At 48.8% G+C, this 22,048-nt stretch overlaps 1 long non-coding RNA gene across 1 annotated transcript in view; it reads left to right on the forward strand.

Moving 5' to 3' along the window:
* Positions 1-22,048, forward strand: part of LOC144824713 (uncharacterized) — a 643,279-nt gene that overhangs the window by 371,494 nt on the left and 249,737 nt on the right. The window lies entirely within an intron of this gene.

Consider the following 22,048-nt stretch of genomic DNA (forward strand, 5'->3'; position numbering starts at 1 on the left):
TGCAGAGTGCAGATTCAAAGTGCAGAGTGCAGATTCAGAGTGCAGAGTGCAGATTCAGAGTGCAGATTCAGAGTGCAGAGTGCAGATTCAGAGTGCAGAGTGCAGATTCAGAGTGCAGAGTGCAGATTCAGAGTGCAGATTCAGAGTGCAGAGTGCAGATTCAGAGTGCAGAGTGCAGATTCAAAGTGCAGAGTGCAGATTCAGAGTGCAGAGTGCAGATTCAGAGTGCAGATTCAGAGTGCAGATTCAGAGTGCAGAGTGCAGATTCAGAGTGCAGATTCAGAGTGCAGATTCAGAGTGCAGAGTGCAGATTCAGAGTGCAGATTCAAAGTGCAGAGTGCAGATTCAGAGTGCAGAGTGCAGATTCAGAGTGCAGAGTGCAGATTCAGAGTGCAGATTCAGAGTGCAGAGTGCAGATTCAGAGTGCAGATTCAGAGTGCAGATTCAGAGTGCGGATTCAGAGTGCAGAGTGCAGATTCAGAGTGCAGAGTGCAGATTCAGAGTGCAGATTCAGAGTGCAGAGTGCAGATTCAGAGTGCAGAGTGCAGATTCAGAGTGCAGATTCAGAGTGCAGATTCAGAGTGCAGAGTGCAGATTCAGAGTGCAGATTCAGAGTGCAGAGTGCAGAGTGCAGATTCAGAGTGCAGAGTGCAGATTCAGAGTGCAGATTCAGAGTGCAGAGTGCAGATTCAGAGTGCAGAGTGCAGATTCAGAGTGCAGAGTGCAGATTCAGAGTGCAGAGTGCAGATTCAGAGTGCAGAGTGCAGGTTCAGAGTGCAGAGTGCAGATTCAGAGTGCAGAGTGCAGATTCAGAGTGCAGATTCAGAGTGCAGATTCAGAGTGCATATTCAGAGTGCAGAGTGCAGATTCAGAGTGCAGATTCAGAGTGCAGATTCAGAGTGCAGATTCAGAGTGCAGAGTGCAGATTCAGACTGCAGATTCAGAGTGCAGATTCAGACTGCAGAGTGCAGATTCAGAGTGCAGAGTGCAGATTCAGAGTGCAGAGTGCAGATTCAGAGTGCAGATTCAGAGTGCAGAGTGCAGATTCAGAGTGCAGATTCAGAGTGCAGATTCAGAGTGCAGAGTGCAGATTCAGAGTGCAGATTCAGAGTGCATAGTGCAGATTCAGAGTGCAGATTCAGAGTGCAGATTCAGAGTGCAGATTCAGAGTGCAGAGTGCCGAGTGCAGGTTCAGAGTGCAGAGTGCAGATTCAGAGTGCAGAGTGCAGATTCAGAGTGCAGATTCAGAGTGCAGAGTGCAGATTCAGAGTGCAGAGTGCAGATTCAGAGTGCAGAGTGCAGATTCAGAGTGCAGAGTCAGAGTGCAGAGTGCAGATTCAGAGTGCAGAGTGCAGATTCAGAGTGCAGAGTGCAGATTCAGAGTACAGATTCAGAGTGCAGAGTGCAGATTCAGAGTGCAGAGTGCAGATTCAGAGTGCAGAGTGCAGATTCAGAGTGCAGAGTGCAGATTTAGAGTGCAGATTCAGAGTGCAGAGTGCAGATTCAGAGTGCAGATTCAGAGAGCAGAGTGCAGATTCAGAGTGCAGATTCAGAGTGCAGATTCAGAGTGCAGAGTGCAGATTCAGAGTGCAGATTTAGAGTGCAGATTCAGAGTGCAGAGTGCAGATTCAGAGTGCAGAGTGCAGATTCAGAGTGTAGAGTGCAGATTCAGAGTGCAGAGTGCAGATTCAGAGTGCAGATTCAGAGTGCAGATTCAGAGTGCAGATTCAGAGTGCAGAGTGCAGATTCAGAGTGCAGAGTGCAGATTCAGAGTGCAGATTCAGAGTGCAGATTCAGAGTGCAGATTCAGAGTGCAGATTCAGAGTGCAGAGTGCAGATTCAGAGAGCAGAGTGCAGATTCAGAGTGCAGAGTGCAGATTCAGAGTGCAGATTCAGAGTGCAGAGTGCAGATTCAGAGTGCAGAGTGCAGATTCAGAGTGCAGAGTGCAGATTCAGAGTGCAGAGTGCAGGTTCAGAGTGCAGAGTGCAGATTCAGAGTGCAGAGTGCAGATTCAGAGTGCAGATTCAGAGTGCAGATTCGGAGTGCATATTCAGAGTGCAGAGTGCAGATTCAGAGTGCAGATTCAGAGTGCAGATTCAGAGTGCAGATTCAGAGTGCAGATTCAGAGTGCAGAGTGCAGATTCAGACTGCAGATTCAGAGTGCAGATTCAGACTGCAGAGTGCAGATTCAGAGTGCAGAGTGCAGATTCAGAGTGCAGAGTGCAGATTCAGAGTGCAGATTCAGAGTGCAGAGTGCAGATTCAGAGTGCAGATTCAGAGTGCAGATTCAGAGTGCAGAGTGCAGATTCAGAGTGCAGATTCAGAGTGCATAGTGCAGATTCAGAGTGCAGATTCAGAGTGCAGATTCAGAGTGCAGATTCAGAGTGCAGAGTGCCGAGTGCAGGTTCAGAGTGCAGAGTGCAGATTCAGAGTGCAGAGTGCAGATTCAGAGTGCAGATTCAGAGTGCAGAGTGCAGATTCAGAGTGCAGAGTGCAGATTCAGAGTGCAGAGTGCAGATTCAGAGTGCAGAGTCAGAGTGCAGAGTGCAGATTCAGAGTGCAGAGTGCAGATTCAGAGTGCAGAGTGCAGATTCAGAGTGCAGATTCAGAGTGCAGAGTGCAGATTCAGAGTGCAGAGTGCAGATTCAGAGTGCAGAGTGCAGATTCAGAGTGCAGAGTGCAGATTTAGAGTGCAGATTCAGAGTGCAGAGTGCAGATTCAGAGTGCAGATTCAGAGAGCAGAGTGCAGATTCAGAGTGCAGATTCAGAGTGCAGATTCAGAGTGCAGAGTGCAGATTCAGAGTGCAGATTTAGAGTGCAGATTCAGAGTGCAGAGTGCAGATTCAGAGTGCAGAGTGCAGATTCAGAGTGTAGAGTGCAGATTCAGAGTGCAGAGTGCAGATTCAGAGTGCAGATTCAGAGTGCAGATTCAGAGTGCAGATTCAGAGTGCAGAGTGCAGATTCAGAGTGCAGAGTGCAGATTCAGAGTGCAGATTCAGAGTGCAGAGTGCAGATTCAGAGTGCAGATTCAGAGTGCAGAGTGCAGATTCAGAGTGCAGAGTGCAGATTCAGAGTGCAGAGTGCAGATTCAGAGTGCAGAGTGCAGATTCAGAGTGCAGATTCAGAGTGCAGAGTGCAGATTCAGAGTGCAGAGTGCAGATTCAGAGTGCAGAGTGCAGATTCAGAGTGCAGATGCAGAGTGCAGATTCAGAGTGCAGAGTGCAGATTCAGAGTGCAGATTCAGAGTGCAGATTCAGAGTGCAGAGTGCAGATTCAGAGTGCAGAGTGCAGATTCAGAGTGCAGAGTGCAGATTCAGAGTGCAGAGTGCAGATTCAGAGTGCAGATTCAGAGTGCAGAGTGCAGATTCAGAGTGCAGATTCAGAGTGCAGAGTGCAGATTCAGAGTGCAGAGTGCAGACTCAGAGTGCAGATTTAGAGAGCAGAGTGCAGATTCAGAGTGCAGATTCAGAGTGCAGATTCAGAGTGCAGAGTGCAGATTCAGAGTGCAGATTCAGAGTGCAGATTCAGAGTGCAGATTCAGAGTGCAGAGTGCAGATTCAGAGTGCAGAGTGCAGATTCAGAGTGCAGAGTGCAGATTCAGACTGCAGATTCAGAGTGCAGATTCTGAGTGCAGAGTGCAGATTCAGAGTGCAGAGTGCAGAGTGCAGAGTGCAGAGTGCAGATTCAGAGTGCAGATTCAGAGTGCAGATTCAGAGTGCAGAGTGCAGATTCAGAGTGCAGAGTGCAGATTCCGAGTGCAGAGTGCAGATTCAAAGTGCAGAGTGCAGATTCCGAGTGCAGAGTGCAGATTCAAAGTGCAGAGTGCAGATTCAGAGTGCAGAGTGCAGATTCAGAGTGCAGATTCAGAGTGCAGAGTGCAGAGTGCAGATTCAGAGTGCAGAGTGCAGAGTGCAGATTCAGAGTGCAGATTCAGAGTGCAAATTCAGAGTGCAGAGTGCAGAGTGCAGATTCAGAGTGCAGAGTACAGATTCAGAGTGCAGAGTGCAGATTCAGAGTGCAGATTCAGAGTGCAGAGTGCAGATTCAGAGTGCAGAGTGCAGATTCAAAGTGCAGAGTGCAGATTCAGAGTGCAGAGTGCAGATTCAGAGTGCAGATTCAGAGTGCAGAGTGCAGATTCAGAGTGCAGAGTGCAGATTCAGAGTGCAGAGTGCAGATTCAGAGTGCAGATTCAGAGTGCAGAGTGCAGATTCAGAGTGCAGAGTGCAGATTCAAAGTGCAGAGTGCAGATTCAGAGTGCAGAGTGCAGATTCAGAGTGCAGATTCAGAGTGCAGATTCAGAGTGCAGAGTGCAGATTCAGAGTGCAGATTCAGAGTGCAGATTCAGAGTGCAGAGTGCAGATTCAGAGTGCAGATTCAAAGTGCAGAGTGCAGATTCAGAGTGCAGAGTGCAGATTCAGAGTGCAGAGTGCAGATTCAGAGTGCAGATTCAGAGTGCAGAGTGCAGATTCAGAGTGCAGATTCAGAGTGCAGATTCAGAGTGCGGATTCAGAGTGCAGAGTGCAGATTCAGAGTGCAGAGTGCAGATTCAGAGTGCAGATTCAGAGTGCAGAGTGCAGATTCAGAGTGCAGAGTGCAGATTCAGAGTGCAGATTCAGAGTGCAGATTCAGAGTGCAGAGTGCAGATTCAGAGTGCAGATTCAGAGTGCAGAGTGCAGAGTGCAGATTCAGAGTGCAGAGTGCAGATTCAGAGTGCAGATTCAGAGTGCAGAGTGCAGATTCAGAGTGCAGAGTGCAGATTCAGAGTGCAGAGTGCAGATTCAGAGTGCAGAGTGCAGATTCAGAGTGCAGAGTGCAGGTTCAGAGTGCAGAGTGCAGATTCAGAGTGCAGAGTGCAGATTCAGAGTGCAGATTCAGAGTGCAGATTCAGAGTGCATATTCAGAGTGCAGAGTGCAGATTCAGAGTGCAGATTCAGAGTGCAGATTCAGAGTGCAGATTCAGAGTGCAGATTCAGAGTGCAGAGTGCAGATTCAGACTGCAGATTCAGAGTGCAGATTCAGACTGCAGAGTGCAGATTCAGAGTGCAGAGTGCAGATTCAGAGTGCAGAGTGCAGATTCAGAGTGCAGATTCAGAGTGCAGAGTGCAGATTCAGAGTGCAGATTCAGAGTGCAGATTCAGAGTGCAGAGTGCAGATTCAGAGTGCAGATTCAGAGTGCATAGTGCAGATTCAGAGTGCAGATTCAGAGTGCAGATTCAGAGTGCAGAGTGCCGAGTGCAGGTTCAGAGTGCAGAGTGCAGATTCAGAGTGCAGAGTGCAGATTCAGAGTGCAGAGTGCAGATTCAGAGTGTAGAGTGCAGATTCAGAGTGCAGAGTGCAGATTCAGAGTGCAGATTCAGAGTGCAGATTCAGAGTGCAGATTCAGAGTGCAGAGTGCAGATTCAGAGTGCAGAGTGCAGATTCAGAGTGCAGATTCAGAGTGCAGAGTGCAGATTCAGAGTGCAGATTCAGAGTGCAGAGTGCAGATTCAGAGTGCAGAGTGCAGATTCAGAGTGCAGAGTGCAGATTCAGAGTGCAGAGTGCAGATTCAGAGTGCAGATTCAGAGTGCAGAGTGCAGATTCAGAGTGCAGAGTGCAGATTCAGAGTGCAGAGTGCAGATTCAGAGTGCAGATTCAGAGTGCAGATTCAGAGTGCAGAGTGCAGATTCAGAGTGCAGATTCAGAGTGCAGATTCAGAGTGCAGAGTGCAGATTCAGAGTGCAGAGTGCAGATTCAGAGTGCAGAGTGCAGATTCAGAGTGCAGAGTGCAGATTCAGAGTGCAGATTCAGAGTGCAGAGTGCAGATTCAGAGTGCAGATTCAGAGTGCAGAGTGCAGATTCAGAGTGCAGAGTGCAGACTCAGAGTGCAGATTTAGAGAGCAGAGTGCAGATTCAGAGTGCAGATTCAGAGTGCAGATTCAGAGTGCAGAGTGCAGATTCAGAGTGCAGATTCAGAGTGCAGATTCAGAGTGCAGATTCAGAGTGCAGAGTGCAGATTCAGAGTGCAGAGTGCAGATTCAGAGTGCAGAGTGCAGATTCAGACTGCAGATTCAGAGTGCAGATTCTGAGTGCAGAGTGCAGATTCAGAGTGCAGAGTGCAGAGTGCAGAGTGCAGAGTGCAGATTCAGAGTGCAGATTCAGAGTGCAGATTCAGAGTGCAGAGTGCAGATTCAGAGTGCAGAGTGCAGATTCCGAGTGCAGAGTGCAGATTCAAAGTGCAGAGTGCAGATTCCGAGTGCAGAGTGCAGATTCAAAGTGCAGAGTGCAGATTCAGAGTGCAGAGTGCAGATTCAGAGTGCAGATTCAGAGTGCAGAGTGCAGAGTGCAGATTCAGAGTGCAGAGTGCAGAGTGCAGATTCAGAGTGCAGATTCAGAGTGCAAATTCAGAGTGCAGAGTGCAGAGTGCAGATTCAGAGTGCAGAGTACAGATTCAGAGTGCAGAGTGCAGATTCAGAGTGCAGATTCAGAGTGCAGAGTGCAGATTCAGAGTGCAGAGTGCAGATTCAAAGTGCAGAGTGCAGATTCAGAGTGCAGAGTGCAGATTCAGAGTGCAGATTCAGAGTGCAGAGTGCAGATTCAGAGTGCAGAGTGCAGATTCAGAGTGCAGAGTGCAGATTCAGAGTGCAGATTCAGAGTGCAGAGTGCAGATTCAGAGTGCAGAGTGCAGATTCAAAGTGCAGAGTGCAGATTCAGAGTGCAGAGTGCAGATTCAGAGTGCAGATTCAGAGTGCAGATTCAGAGTGCAGAGTGCAGAATCAGAGTGCAGATTCAGAGTGCAGATTCAGAGTGCAGAGTGCAGATTCAGAGTGCAGATTCAAAGTGCAGAGTGCAGATTCAGAGTGCAGAGTGCAGATTCAGAGTGCAGAGTGCAGATTCAGAGTGCAGATTCAGAGTGCAGAGTGCAGATTCAGAGTGCAGATTCAGAGTGCAGATTCAGAGTGCGGATTCAGAGTGCAGAGTGCAGATTCAGAGTGCAGAGTGCAGATTCAGAGTGCAGATTCAGAGTGCAGAGTGCAGATTCAGAGTGCAGAGTGCAGATTCAGAGTGCAGATTCAGAGTGCAGATTCAGAGTGCAGAGTGCAGATTCAGAGTGCAGATTCAGAGTGCAGAGTGCAGAGTGCAGATTCAGAGTGCAGAGTGCAGATTCAGAGTGCAGATTCAGAGTGCAGAGTGCAGATTCAGAGTGCAGAGTGCAGATTCAGAGTGCAGAGTGCAGATTCAGAGTGCAGAGTGCAGATTCAGAGTGCAGAGTGCAGGTTCAGAGTGCAGAGTGCAGATTCAGAGTGCAGAGTGCAGATTCAGAGTGCAGATTCAGAGTGCAGATTCAGAGTGCATATTCAGAGTGCAGAGTGCAGATTCAGAGTGCAGATTCAGAGTGCAGATTCAGAGTGCAGATTCAGAGTGCAGATTCAGAGTGCAGAGTGCAGATTCAGACTGCAGATTCAGAGTGCAGATTCAGACTGCAGAGTGCAGATTCAGAGTGCAGAGTGCAGATTCAGAGTGCAGAGTGCAGATTCAGAGTGCAGATTCAGAGTGCAGAGTGCAGATTCAGAGTGCAGATTCAGAGTGCAGATTCAGAGTGCAGAGTGCAGATTCAGAGTGCAGATTCAGAGTGCATAGTGCAGATTCAGAGTGCAGATTCAGAGTGCAGATTCAGAGTGCAGAGTGCCGAGTGCAGGTTCAGAGTGCAGAGTGCAGATTCAGAGTGCAGAGTGCAGATTCAGAGTGCAGATTCAGAGTGCAGAGTGCAGATTCAGAGTGCAGAGTGCAGATTCAGAGTGCAGAGTGCAGATTCAGAGTGCAGAGTCAGAGTGCAGAGTGCAGATTCAGAGTGCAGAGTGCAGATTCAGAGTGCAGAGTGCAGATTCAGAGTGCAGATTCAGAGTGCAGAGTGCAGATTCAGAGTGCAGAGTGCAGATTCAGAGTGCAGAGTGCAGATTCAGAGTGCAGAGTGCAGATTTAGAGTGCAGATTCAGAGTGCAGAGTGCAGATTCAGAGTGCAGATTCAGAGAGCAGAGTGCAGATTCAGAGTGCAGATTCAGAGTGCAGATTCAGAGTGCAGAGTGCAGATTCAGAGTGCAGATTTAGAGTGCAGATTCAGAGTGCAGAGTGCAGATTCAGAGTGCAGAGTGCAGATTCAGAGTGTAGAGTGCAGATTCAGAGTGCAGAGTGCAGATTCAGAGTGCAGATTCAGAGTGCAGATTCAGAGTGCAGATTCAGAGTGCAGAGTGCAGATTCAGAGTGCAGAGTGCAGATTCAGAGTGCAGATTCAGAGTGCAGAGTGCAGATTCAGAGTGCAGATTCAGAGTGCAGAGTGCAGATTCAGAGTGCAGAGTGCAGATTCAGAGTGCAGAGTGCAGATTCAGAGTGCAGAGTGCAGATTCAGAGTGCAGATTCAGAGTGCAGAGTGCAGATTCAGAGTGCAGAGTGCAGATTCAGAGTGCAGAGTGCAGATTCAGAGTGCAGATTCAGAGTGCAGATTCAGAGTGCAGAGTGCAGATTCAGAGTGCAGATTCAGAGTGCAGAGTGCAGATTCAGAGTGCAGAGTGCAGATTCAGAGTGCAGAGTGCAGATTCAGAGTGCAGAGTGCAGATTCAGAGTGCAGATTCAGAGTGCAGAGTGCAGATTCAGAGTGCAGATTCAGAGTGCAGAGTGCAGATTCAGAGTGCAGAGTGCAGACTCAGAGTGCAGATTTAGAGAGCAGAGTGCAGATTCAGAGTGCAGATTCAGAGTGCAGATTCAGAGTGCAGAGTGCAGATTCAGAGTGCAGATTCAGAGTGCAGATTCAGAGTGCAGATTCAGAGTGCAGAGTGCAGATTCAGAGTGCAGAGTGCAGATTCAGAGTGCAGAGTGCAGATTCAGACTGCAGATTCAGAGTGCAGATTCTGAGTGCAGAGTGCAGATTCAGAGTGCAGAGTGCAGAGTGCAGAGTGCAGATTCAGAGTGCAGATTCAGAGTGCAGATTCAGAGTGCAGATTCAGAGTGCAGAGTGCAGATTCAGAGTGCAGAGTGCAGATTCCGAGTGCAGAGTGCAGATTCAAAGTGCAGAGTGCAGATTCCGAGTGCAGAGTGCAGATTCAAAGTGCAGAGTGCAGATTCAGAGTGCAGAGTGCAGATTCAGAGTGCAGATTCAGAGTGCAGAGTGCAGAGTGCAGATTCAGAGTGCAGAGTGCAGAGTGCAGATTCAGAGTGCAGATTCAGAGTGCAAATTCAGAGTGCAGAGTGCAGAGTGCAGATTCAGAGTGCAGAGTACAGATTCAGAGTGCAGAGTGCAGATTCAGAGTGCAGATTCAGAGTGCAGAGTGCAGATTCAGAGTGCAGAGTGCAGATTCAAAGTGCAGAGTGCAGATTCAGAGTGCAGAGTGCAGATTCAGAGTGCAGATTCAGAGTGCAGAGTGCAGATTCAGAGTGCAGAGTGCAGATTCAGAGTGCAGAGTGCAGATTCAGAGTGCAGATTCAGAGTGCAGAGTGCAGATTCAGAGTGCAGAGTGCAGATTCAAAGTGCAGAGTGCAGATTCAGAGTGCAGAGTGCAGATTCAGAGTGCAGATTCAGAGTGCAGATTCAGAGTGCAGAGTGCAGATTCAGAGTGCAGATTCAGAGTGCAGATTCAGAGTGCAGAGTGCAGATTCAGAGTGCAGATTCAAAGTGCAGAGTGCAGATTCAGAGTGCAGAGTGCAGATTCAGAGTGCAGAGTGCAGATTCAGAGTGCAGATTCAGAGTGCAGAGTGCAGATTCAGAGTGCAGATTCAGAGTGCAGAGTGCAGATTCAGAGTGCAGAGTGCAGACTCAGAGTGCAGATTTAGAGAGCAGAGTGCAGATTCAGAGTGCAGATTCAGAGTGCAGATTCAGAGTGCAGAGTGCAGATTCAGAGTGCAGATTTAGAGTGCAGATTCAGAGTGCAGAGTGCAGATTCAGAGTGCAGATTCAGAGTGCAGAGTGCAGATTCAGAGTGTAGAGTGCAGATTCAGAGTGCAGAGTGCAGATTCAGAGTGCAGAGTGCAGATTCAGAGTGCAGAGTGCAGATTCAGAGTGCAGATTCAGAGTGCAGAGTGCAGATTCAGAGTGCAGAGTGCAGACTCAGAGTGCAGATTTAGAGAGCAGAGTGCAGATTCAGAGTGCAGATTCAGAGTGCAGATTCAGAGTGCAGAGTGCAGATTCAGAGGGCAGATTCAGAGTGCAGATTCAGAGTGCAGAGTGCAGATTCAGAGTGCAGAGTGCAGATTCAGAGTGCAGAGTGCAGATTCAGACTGCAGATTCAGAGTGCAGATTCTGAGTGCAGAGTGCAGATTCAGAGTGCAGAGTGCAGAGTGCAGAGTGCAGATTCAGAGTGCAGATTCAGAGTGCAGATTCAGAGTGCAGATTCAGAGTGCAGAGTGCAGATTCAGAGTGCAGAGTGCAGATTCCGAGTGCAGAGTGCAGATTCAAAGTGCAGAGTGCAGATTCCGAGTGCAGAGTGCAGATTCAAAGTGCAGAGTGCAGATTCAGAGTGCAGAGTGCAGATTCAGAGTGCAGATTCAGAGTGCAGAGTGCAGAGTGCAGATTCAGAGTGCAGAGTGCAGAGTGCAGATTCAGAGTGCAGATTCAGAGTGCAAATTCAGAGTGCAGAGTGCAGAGTGCAGATTCAGAGTGCAGAGTACAGATTCAGAGTGCAGAGTGCAGATTCAGAGTGCAGATTCAGAGTGCAGAGTGCAGATTCAGAGTGCAGAGTGCAGATTCAAAGTGCAGAGTGCAGATTCAGAGTGCAGAGTGCAGATTCAGAGTGCAGATTCAGAGTGCAGAGTGCAGATTCAGAGTGCAGAGTGCAGATTCAGAGTGCAGAGTGCAGATTCAGAGTGCAGATTCAGAGTGCAGAGTGCAGATTCAGAGTGCAGAGTGCAGATTCAAAGTGCAGAGTGCAGATTCAGAGTGCAGAGTGCAGATTCAGAGTGCAGATTCAGAGTGCAGATTCAGAGTGCAGAGTGCAGATTCAGAGTGCAGATTCAGAGTGCAGATTCAGAGTGCAGAGTGCAGATTCAGAGTGCAGATTCAAAGTGCAGAGTGCAGATTCAGAGTGCAGAGTGCAGATTCAGAGTGCAGAGTGCAGATTCAGAGTGCAGATTCAGAGTGCAGAGTGCAGATTCAGAGTGCAGATTCAGAGTGCAGAGTGCAGATTCAGAGTGCAGAGTGCAGACTCAGAGTGCAGATTTAGAGAGCAGAGTGCAGATTCAGAGTGCAGATTCAGAGTGCAGAGTGCAGATTCAGAGTGCAGATTCAGAGTGCAGATTCAGAGTGCAGAGTGCAGATTCAGAGTGCAGAGTGCAGATTCAGAGTGCAGATTCAGAGTGCAGAGTGCAGATTTAGAGTGCAGAGTGCAGAGTGCAGATTCAGAGTGCAGAGTGCAGAGTCAGAGTGCAGAGTGCAGAGTGCAGAGTGCAGATTCAGAGTGCAGAGTGCAGAGTGCAGAGTGCAGATTCAGAGTGCAGATTCAGAGTGCAGAGTGCAGATTCAGAGTGCAGAGTGCAGATTCAGAGTGCAGAGTGCAGATTCAGAGTGCAGATTCAGAGTGCAGATTCAGTGCAGAGTGCAGATTCAGAGTGCAGATTCAGAGTGCAGATTCAGAGTGCAGATTCAGAGTGCAGAGTGCAGATTCAGAGTGCAGATTCAGAGTGCCGATTCAGAGTGCAGAGTGCAGATTCAGAGTGCAGAGTGCAGCGTCAGAGTGCAGAGTGCAGATTCAGAGTGCAGAGTGCAGATTCAGAGTGCAGATTCAGAGTGCAGAGTGCAGATTCAGAGTGCAGAGTGCAGATTCAGAGTGCAGATTCAGAGTGCAGAGTGCAGATTCAGAGTGCAGAGTGCAGATTCAGAGTGCAGAGTGCAGATTCAGAGTGCAGATTCAGAGTGCAGATTCAGAGTGCAGATTCAGAGTGCAGAGTGCAGATTCAGAGTGCAGATTCAGAGTGCAGATTCAGAGTGCAAAGTGCAGATTCAGAGTGCAGATTCAGAGTGCAGATTCAGAGTGCAGATTCAGAGTGCAGAGTGCAGATTCAGAGTGCAGATTCAGAGTGCAGAGTGCAGATTCAGAGTGCAGATTCAGAGTGCAGATTCAGAGTGCAGAGTGCAGATTCAGAGTGCAGAGTGCAGATTCAGAGTGCAGATTCAGAGTGCAGAGTGCAGATTCAGAGTGCAGAGTGCAGATTCAGAGTGCAGATTCAGAGTGCAGCGTGCAGATTCAGAGTGCAGAGTGCAGATTCAGAGTGCAGATTCAGAGTGCAGATTCAGAGTGCAGAGTGCAGAGTGCAGATTCAGAGTGCAGAGTGCAGATTCAGAGTGCAGATTCAGAGTGCAGAGTGCAGATTTAGAGTGCAGATTCAGAGTGCAGAGTGCAGATTCAGAGTGCAGAGTGCAGATTCAGAGTGCAGAGTGCAGATTCAGAGTGCAGAGTGCAGATTCAGAGTGCAGATTCAGAGTGCAGAGTGCAGATTCAGAGTGCAGAGTGCAGATTCAGAGTGCAGAGTGCATTTTCAGAGTGCAGAGTGCAGATTCAGAGTGCAAAGTGCAGATTTAGAGTGCAGATTCAGAGTGCAGAGTGCAGATTCAGAGTGCAGAGTGCAGATTTAGAGTGCAGATTCAGAGTGCAGAGTGCAGAGTGCAGATTCAGAGTGCAGATTCAGAGTGCAGAGTGCAGATTCAGAGTGCAGATTCAGAGTGCAGATTCAGAGTGCAGAGTGCAGATTCAGAGTGCAGATTCAGAGTGCAGAGTGCAGATTCAGAGTGCAGATTCAGAGTGCAGATTCAGAGTGCAGAGTGCAGATTCAGAGTGCAGATTCAGAGTGCAGAGTGCAGATTCAGAGTGCAGAGTGCAGACTCAGAGTGCAGATTCAGAGAGCAGAGTGCAGATTCAGAGTGCTGATTCAGAGTGCAGATTCAGAGTGCAGAGTGCAGATTCAGAGTGCAGATTTAGAGTGCAGATTCAGAGTGCAGAGTGCAGATTCAGAGTGCAGATTCAGAGTGCAGAGTGCAGATTCAGAGTGTAGAGTGCAGATTCAGAGTGCAGAGTGCAGATTCAGAGTGCAGAGTGCAGATTCAGAGTGCAGAGTGCAGATTCAGAGTGCAGAGTGCAGATTCAGAGTGCAGATTCAGAGTGCAGAGTGCAGATTCAGAGTGCAGATTCAGAGTGCAGAGTGCAGATTCAGAGTGCAGAGTGCAGATTCAAAGTGCAGAGTGCAGATTCAGAGTGCAGAGTGCAGATTCAGAGTGCAGATTCAGAGTGCAGAGTGCAGATTCAGAGTGCAGATTCAGAGTGCAGATTCAGAGTGCAGAGTGCAGATTCAGAGTGCAGATTCAAAGTGCAGAGTGCAGATTCAGAGTGCAGAGTGCAGATTCAGAGTGCAGAGTGCAGATTCAGAGTGCAGATTCAGAGTGCAGAGTGCAGATTCAGAGTGCAGATTCAGAGTGCAGAGTGCAGATTCAGAGTGCAGAGTGCAGACTCAGAGTGCAGATTTAGAGAGCAGAGTGCAGATTCAGAGTGCAGATTCAGAGTGCAGAGTGCAGATTCAGAGTGCAGATTCAGAGTGCAGATTCAGAGTGCAGAGTGCAGATTCAGAGTGCAGAGTGCAGATTCAGAGTGCAGAGTGCAGATTCAGACTGCAGATTCAGAGTGCAGATTCTGAGTGCAGAGTGCAGATTCAGAGTGCAGAGTGCAGAGTGCAGAGTGCAGAGTGCAGATTCAGAGTGCAGATTCAGAGTGCAGATTCAGAGTGCAGATTCAGAGTGCAGAGTGCAGATTCAGAGTGCAGAGTGCAGATTCCGAGTGCAGAGTGCAGATTCAAAGTGCAGAGTGCAGATTCCGAGTGCAGAGTGCAGATTCAAAGTGCAGAGTGCAGATTCAGAGTGCAGAGTGCAGATTCAGGGTGCAGATTCAGAGTGCAGAGTGCAGAGTGCAGATTCAGAGTGCAGAGTGCAGAGTGCAGATTCAGAGTGCAGACTCAGAGTGCAAATTCAGAGTGCAGAGTGCAGAGTGCAGATTCAGAGTGCAGAGTGCAGAGTGCAGATTCAGAGTGCAGAGTGCAGATTCAGAGTGCAGATTCAGAGTGCAGATTCAGAGTGCAGATTCAGAGTGCAGAGTGCAGATTCAGAGTGCAGAGTGCAGATTCAGAGTGCAGATTCAGAGTGCAGATTCAGAGTGCAGAGTGCAGAGTTCAGATTCAGAGTGCAGAGTGCAGAGTCAGAGTGCAGAGTGCAGAGTGCAGAGTGCAGAGTGCAGATTCAGAGTGCAGAGTGCAGAGTGCAGATTCAGAGTGCAGATTCAGAGTGCAGAGTGCACATTCAGAGTGCAGAGTGCAGATTCAGAGTGCAGATTCAGAGTGCAGATTCAGTGCAGAGTGCAGATTCAGAGTGCAGATTCAGAGTGCAGATTCAGAGTGCAGATTCAGAGTGCAGATTCAGAGTGCAGAGTGCAGATTCAGAGTGCAGATTCAGAGTGCAGAGTGCAGATTCAGAGTGCAGAGTGCAGATTCAGAGTGCAGATTCAGAGTGCAGAGTGCAGATTCAGAGTGCAGAGTGCAGATTCAGAGTGCAGAGTGCAGATACAGAGTGCAGAGTGCAGATTCAGAATGCAGATTCAGAGTGCAGATTCAGAGTGCAGATTCAGAGTGCAGAGTGCAGATTCAGAGTGCAGATTCAGAGTGCAGATTCAGAGTGCAGAGTGCAGATTCAGAGTGCAGATTCAGAGTGCAGATTCAGAGTGCAGATTCAGAGTGCAGAGTGCAGATTCAGAGTGCAGATTCAGAGTGCAGATTCAGAGTGCAGATTCAGAGTGCAGAGTGCAGATTCAGAGTGCAGAGTGCAGATTCAGAGTGCAGAGTGCAGATTCAGAGTGCAGATTCAGAGTGCAGAGTGCAGATTCAGAGTGCAGATTCAGAGTGCAGAGTGCAGATTCAGAGTGCAGAGTGCAGATTCAGAGTGCAGATTCAGAGTGCAGAGTGCAGATTCAGAGTGCAGATTCAGAGTGCAGAGTGCAGATTCAGAGTGCAGATTCAGAGTGCAGAGTGCAGAGTGCAGATTCAGAGTGCAGAGTGCAGATTCAGAGTGCAGAGTGCAGATTTAGAGTGCAGATTCAGAGTGCAGAGTGCAGATTCAGAGTGCAGAGTGCAGATTCAGAGTGCAGAGTGCAGATTTAGAGTGCAGATTCAGAGTGCAGAGTGCAGAGTGCAGATTCAGAGTGCAGATTCAGAGTGCAGAGTGCAGATTCAGAGTGCAGATTCAGAGTGCAGATTCAGAGTGCAGAGTGCAGATTCAGAGTGCAGATTCAGAGTGCAGAGTGCAGATTCAGAGTGCAGATTCAGAGTGCAGATTCAGAGTGCCGAGTGCAGATTCAGACTGCAGATTCAGAGTGCAGAGTGCAGATTCAGAGTGCAGAGTGCAGACTCAGAGTGCAGATTCAGAGAGCAGAGTGCAGATTCAGAGTGCAGATTCAGAGTGCAGATTCAGAGTGCAGAGTGCAGATTCAGAGTGCAGATTTAGAGTGCAGATTCAGAGTGCAGAGTGCAGATTCAGAGTGCAGATTCAGAGTGCAGAGTGCAGATTCAGAGTGTAGAGTGCAGATTCAGAGTGCAGAGTGCAGATTCAGAGTGCAGACTCAGAGTGCAGATTCAGAGTGCAGAGTGCAGATTCAGAGTGCAGAGTGCAGATTCAGAGTGCAGAGTGCAGATTCAGAGTGCAGATTCAGAGTGCAGAGTGCAGATTCAGAGTGCAGATTCAGAGTGCAGAGTGCAGATTCAGAGTGCAGAGTGCAGATTCAGAGTGCAGAGTGCAGATTCAGAGTGCAGAGTGCAGATTCAGAGTGCAGATTCAGAGTGCAAATTCAGAGTGCAGAGCGCAGAGTGCAGATTCAGAGTGCAGAGTGCAGAGTGCAGATTCAGAGTGCAGAGTGCAGATTCAGAGTGCAGATTCAGAGTGCAGATTCAGAGTGCAGATTCAGAGTGCAGAGTGCAGATTCAGAGTGCAGAGTGCAGATTCAGAGTGCAGAGTGCAGATTCAGAGTGCAGATTCAGAGTGCAGATTCAGAGTGCAGAGTGCAGATTCAGAGTGCAGAGTGCAGAGTGCAGATTCAGAGTGCAGAGTGCAGAGTCAGAGTGCAGAGTGCAGAGTGCAGAGTGCAGATTCAGAGTGCAGAGTGCAGAGTGCAGAGTGCAGATTCAGAGTGCAGATTCAGAGTGCAGAGTGCAGATTCAGAGTGCAGAGTGCAGATTCAGAGTTCAGAGTGCAGATTCAGAGTGCAGATTCAGAGTGCAGATTCAGTGCAGAGTGCAGATTCAGAGTGCAGATTCAGAGTGCAGATTCAGAGTGCAGATTCAGAGTGCAGATTCAGAGTGCAGAGTGCAGATTCAGAGTGCAGATTCAGAGTGCAGATTCAGAGTGCAGAGTGCAGATTCAGAGAGCAGAGTGCAGATTCAGAGTGCAGAGTGCAGATTCAGAGTGCAGAGTGCAGATTCAGAGTGCAGAGTGCAGATTCAGAGTGCAGAGTGCAGGTTCAGAGTGCAGAGTGCAGATTCGGAGTGCAGAGTGCAGATTCAGAGTGCAGATTCAGAGTGCAGATTCAGAGTGCAGATTCAGAGTGCAGATTCAGAGTGCAGAGTGCAGATTCAGAGTGCAGATTCAGAGTGCAGATTCAGAGTGCAGATTCAGAGTGCAGATTCAGAGTGCAGAGTGCAGATTCAGACTGCAGATTCAGAGTGCAGATTCAGACTGCAGAGTGCAGATTCAGAGTGCAGAGTGCAGATTCAGAGTGCAGAGTGCAGATTCAGAGTGCAGATTCAGAGTGCAGAGTGCAGATTCAGAGTGCAGATTCAGAGTGCAGATTCAGAGTGCAGAGTGCAGATTCAGAGTGCAGATTCAGAGTGCATAGTGCAGATTCAGAGTGCAGATTCAGAGTGCAGATTCAGAGTGCAGATTCAGAGTGCAGAGTGCCGAGTGCAGGTTCAGAGTGCAGAGTGCAGATTCAGAGTGCAGATTCAGAGTGCAGAGTGCAGATTCAGAGTGCAGATTCAGAGTGCAGAGTGCAGATTCAGAGTGCAGAGTGCAGATTCAGAGTGCAGAGTGCAGATTCAGAGTGCAGAGTCAGAGTGCAGAGTGCAGATTCAGAGTGCAGAGTGCAGATTCAGAGTGCAGAGTGCAGATTCAGAGTGCAGATTCAGAGTGCAGAGTGCAGATTCAGAGTGCAGAGTGCAGATTCAGAGTGCAGAGTGCAGATTCAGAGTGCAGAGTGCAGATTTAGAGTGCAGATTCAGAGTGCAGAGTGCAGATTCAGAGTGCAGATTCAGAGAGCAGAGTGCAGATTCAGAGTGCAGATTCAGAGTGCAGATTCAGAGTGCAGAGTGCAGATTCAGAGTGCAGATTTAGAGTGCAGATTCAGAGTGCAGAGTGCAGATTCAGAGTGCAGAGTGCAGATTCAGAGTGTAGAGTGCAGATTCAGAGTGCAGAGTGCAGATTCAGAGTGCAGATTCAGAGTGCAGATTCAGAGTGCAGATTCAGAGTGCAGAGTGCAGATTCAGAGTGCAGAGTGCAGATTCAGAGTGCAGATTCAGAGTGCAGAGTGCAGATTCAGAGTGCAGAGTGCAGATTCAGAGTGCAGAGTGCAGATTCAGAGTGCAGATTCAGAGTGCAGAGTGCAGATTCAGAGTGCAGAGTGCAGATTCAGAGTGCAGAGTGCAGATTCAGAGTGCAGATTCAGAGTGCAGATTCAGAGTGCAGAGTGCAGATTCAGAGTGCAGATTCAGAGTGCAGATTCAGAGTGCAGAGTGCAGATTCAGAGTGCAGAGTGCAGATTCAGAGTGCAGAGTGCAGATTCAGAGTGCAGATTCAGAGTGCAGAGTGCAGATTCAGAGTGCAGATTCAGAGTGCAGAGTGCAGATTCAGAGTGCAGAGTGCAGACTCAGAGTGCAGATTTAGAGAGCAGAGTGCAGATTCAGAGTGCAGATTCAGAGTGCAGATTCAGAGTGCAGAGTGCAGATTCAGAGTGCAGATTCAGAGTGCAGATTCAGAGTGCAGAGTGCAGATTCAGAGTGCAGAGTGCAGATTCAGAGTGCAGAGTGCAGATTCAGACTGCAGATTCAGAGTGCAGATTCTGAGTGCAGAGTGCAGATTCAGAGTGCAGAGTGCAGAGTGCAGAGTGCAGATTCAGAGTGCAGATTCAGAGTGCAGATTCAGAGTGCAGATTCAGAGTGCAGAGTGCAGATTCAGAGTGCAGAGTGCAGATTCCGAGTGCAGAGTGCAGATTCAAAGTGCAGAGTGCAGATTCCGAGTGCAGAGTGCAGATTCAAAGTGCAGAGTGCAGATTCAGAGTGCAGAGTGCAGATTCAGAGTGCAGATTCAGAGTGCAGAGTGCAGAGTGCAGATTCAGAGTGCAGAGTGCAGAGTGCAGATTCAGAGTGCAGATTCAGAGTGCAAATTCAGAGTGCAGAGTGCAGAGTGCAGATTCAGAGTGCAGAGTACAGATTCAGAGTGCAGAGTGCAGATTCAGAGTGCAGATTCAGAGTGCAGATTCAGAGTGCAGATTCAGAGTGCAGAGTGCAGATTCAGAGTGCAGAGTGCAGATTCAGAGTGCAGATTCAGAGTGCAGATTCAGAGTGCAGATTCAGAGTGCAGAGTGCAGAGTGCAGATTCAGAGTGCAGAGTGCAGAGTCAGAGTGCAGAGTGCAGAGTGCAGAGTGCAGAGTGTAGATTCAGAGTGCAGAGTGCAGAGTGCAGATTCAGAGAGCAGATTCAGAGTGCAGAGTGCAGATTCAGAGTGCAGAGTGCAGATTCAGAGTGCAGAGTGCAGATTCAGAGTGCAGATTCAGAGTGCAGATTCAGTGCAGAGTGCAGATTCAGAGTGCAGATTCAGAGTGCAGATTCAGAGTGCAGATTCAGAGTGCAGATTCAGAGTGCAGATTCAGAGTGCAGATTCAGAGTGCAGATTCAGAGTGCAGAGTGCAGATTCAGAGTGCAGATTCAGAGTGCAGAGTGCAGATTCAGAGAGCAGAGTGCAGATTCAGAGTGCAGAGTGCAGATTCAGAGTGCAGATTCAGAGTGCAGAGTGCAGATTCAGAGTGCAGAGTGCAGATTCAGAGTGCAGATTCAGAGTGCAGAGTCAGATTCAGAGTGCAGATTCAGAGTGCAGATTCAGAGTGCAGATTCAGAGTGCAGATTCAGAGTGCAGAGTGCAGATTCAGAGTGCAGATTCAGAGTGCAGATTCAGAGTGCAGATTCAGAGTGCAGAGTGCATATTCAGAGTGCAGAGTGCAGATTCAGAGTGCAGAGTGCAGATTCAGAGTGCAGATTCAGAGTGCAGAGTGCAGATTCAGAGTGCAGATTCAGAGTGCAGAGTGCAGATTCAGAGTGCAGAGTGCAGATTCAGAGTGCAGATTCAGAGTGCAGAGTGCAGATTCAGAGTGCAGAGTGCAGATTCAGAGTGCAGAGTGCAGATTCAGAGTGCAGAGTCAGAGTGCAGAGTGCAGATTCAGAGTGCAGAGTGCAGATTCAGAGTGCAGAGTGCAGATTCAGAGTGCAGATTCAGAGTGCAGAGTGCAGATTCAGAGTGCAGAGTGCAGATTCAGAGTGCAGAGTGCAGATTCAGAGTGCAGAGTGCAGATTTAGAGTGCAGATTCAGAGTGCAGAGTGCAGATTCAGAGTGCAGATTCAGAGAGCAGAGTGCAGATTCAGAGTGCAGATTCAGAGTGCAGATTCAGAGTGCAGAGTGCAGATTCAGAGTGCAGATTTAGAGTGCAGATTCAGAGTGCAGAGTGCAGATTCAGAGTGCAGAGTGCAGATTCAGAGTGTAGAGTGCAGATTCAGAGTGCAGAGTGCAGATTCAGAGTGCAGATTCAGAGTGCAGATTCAGAGTGCAGATTCAGAGTGCAGAGTGCAGATTCAGAGTGCAGAGTGCAGATTCAGAGTGCAGATTCAGAGTGCAGAGTGCAGATTCAGAGTGCAGAGTGCAGATTCAGAGTGCAGAGTGCAGATTCAGAGTGCAGATTCAGAGTGCAGAGTGCAGATTCAGAGTGCAGAGTGCAGATTCAGAGTGCAGAGTGCAGATTCAGAGTGCAGATTCAGAGTGCAGATTCAGAGTGCAGAGTGCAGATTCAGAGTGCAGATTCAGAGTGCAGATTCAGAGTGCAGAGTGCAGATTCAGAGTGCAGAGTGCAGATTCAGAGTGCAGAGTGCAGATTCAGAGTGCAGATTCAGAGTGCAGAGTGCAGATTCAGAGTGCAGATTCAGAGTGCAGAGTGCAGATTCAGAGTGCAGAGTGCAGACTCAGAGTGCAGATTTAGAGAGCAGAGTGCAGATTCAGAGTGCAGATTCAGAGTGCAGATTCAGAGTGCAGAGTGCAGATTCAGAGTGCAGATTCAGAGTGCAGATTCAGAGTGCAGAGTGCAGATTCAGAGTGCAGAGTGCAGATTCAGAGTGCAGAGTGCAGATTCAGACTGCAGATTCAGAGTGCAGATTCTGAGTGCAGAGTGCAGATTCAGAGTGCAGAGTGCAGAGTGCAGAGTGCAGATTCAGAGTGCAGATTCAGAGTGCAGATTCAGAGTGCAGATTCAGAGTGCAGAGTGCAGATTCAGAGTGCAGAGTGCAGATTCCGAGTGCAGAGTGCAGATTCAAAGTGCAGAGTGCAGATTCCGAGTGCAGAGTGCAGATTCAAAGTGCAGAGTGCAGATTCAGAGTGCAGAGTGCAGATTCAGAGTGCAGATTCAGAGTGCAGAGTGCAGAGTGCAGATTCAGAGTGCAGAGTGCAGAGTGCAGATTCAGAGTGCAGATTCAGAGTGCAAATTCAGAGTGCAGAGTGCAGAGTGCAGATTCAGAGTGCAGAGTACAGATTCAGAGTGCAGAGTGCAGATTCAGAGTGCAGATTCAGAGTGCAGATTCAGAGTGCAGATTCAGAGTGCAGAGTGCAGATTCAGAGTGCAGAGTGCAGATTCAGAGTGCAGATTCAGAGTGCAGATTCAGAGTGCAGATTCAGAGTGCAGAGTGCAGAGTGCAGATTCAGAGTGCAGAGTGCAGAGTCAGAGTGCAGAGTGCAGAGTGCAGAGTGCAGAGTGTAGATTCAGAGTGCAGAGTGCAGAGTGCAGATTCAGAGAGCAGATTCAGAGTGCAGAGTGCAGATTCAGAGTGCAGAGTGCAGATTCAGAGTGCAGAGTGCAGATTCAGAGTGCAGATTCAGAGTGCAGATTCAGTGCAGAGTGCAGATTCAGAGTGCAGATTCAGAGTGCAGATTCAGAGTGCAGATTCAGAGTGCAGATTCAGAGTGCAGAGTGCAGATTCAGAGTGCAGATTCAGAGTGCAGAGTGCAGATTCAGAGAGCAGAGTGCAGATTCAGAGTGCAGAGTGCAGATTCAGAGTGCAGATTCAGAGTGCAGAGTGCAGATTCAGAGTGCAGAGTGCAGATTCAGAGTGCAGATTCAGAGTGCAGAGTCAGATTCAGAGTGCAGATTCAGAGTGCAGATTCAGAGTGCAGATTCAGAGTGCAGATTCAGAGTGCAGAGTGCAGATTCAGAGTGCAGATTCAGAGTGCAGATTCAGAGTGCAGATTCAGAGTGCAGAGTGCATATTCAGAGTGCAGAGTGCAGATTCAGAGTGCAGAGTGCAGATTCAGAGTGCAGATTCAGAGTGCAGAGTGCAGATTCAGAGTGCAGATTCAGAGTGCAGAGTGCAGATTCAGAGTGCAGAGTGCAGATTCAGAGTGCAGATTCAGAGTGCAGAGTGCAGATTCAGAGTGCAGAGTGCAGAGTGCAGAGTGCAGATTCAGAGTGCAGAGTGCAGAGTGCAGATTCAGAGTGCAAATTCAGAGTGCAGAGTGCAGAGTGCAGATTCAGAGTGCAGAGTGCAGATTCAGAGTGCAGAGTGCAGATTCAGAGTGCAGATTCAGAGTGCAGATTCAGAGTGCAGATTCAGAGTGCAGAGTGCAGATTCAGAGTGCAGAGTGCAGATTCAGAGTGCAGATTCAGAGTGCAGATTCAGAGTGCAGATTCAGAGTGCAGAGTGCAGATTCAGAGTGCAGAGTGCAGATTCAGAGTGCAGAGTGCAGATTCAGA

Source organism: Lissotriton helveticus, chromosome 3_1 (genome assembly GCF_964261635.1).
Source record: "Lissotriton helveticus chromosome 3_1, aLisHel1.1, whole genome shotgun sequence".
Classification (NCBI taxonomy): Eukaryota; Metazoa; Chordata; class Amphibia; order Caudata; family Salamandridae; genus Lissotriton; species Lissotriton helveticus.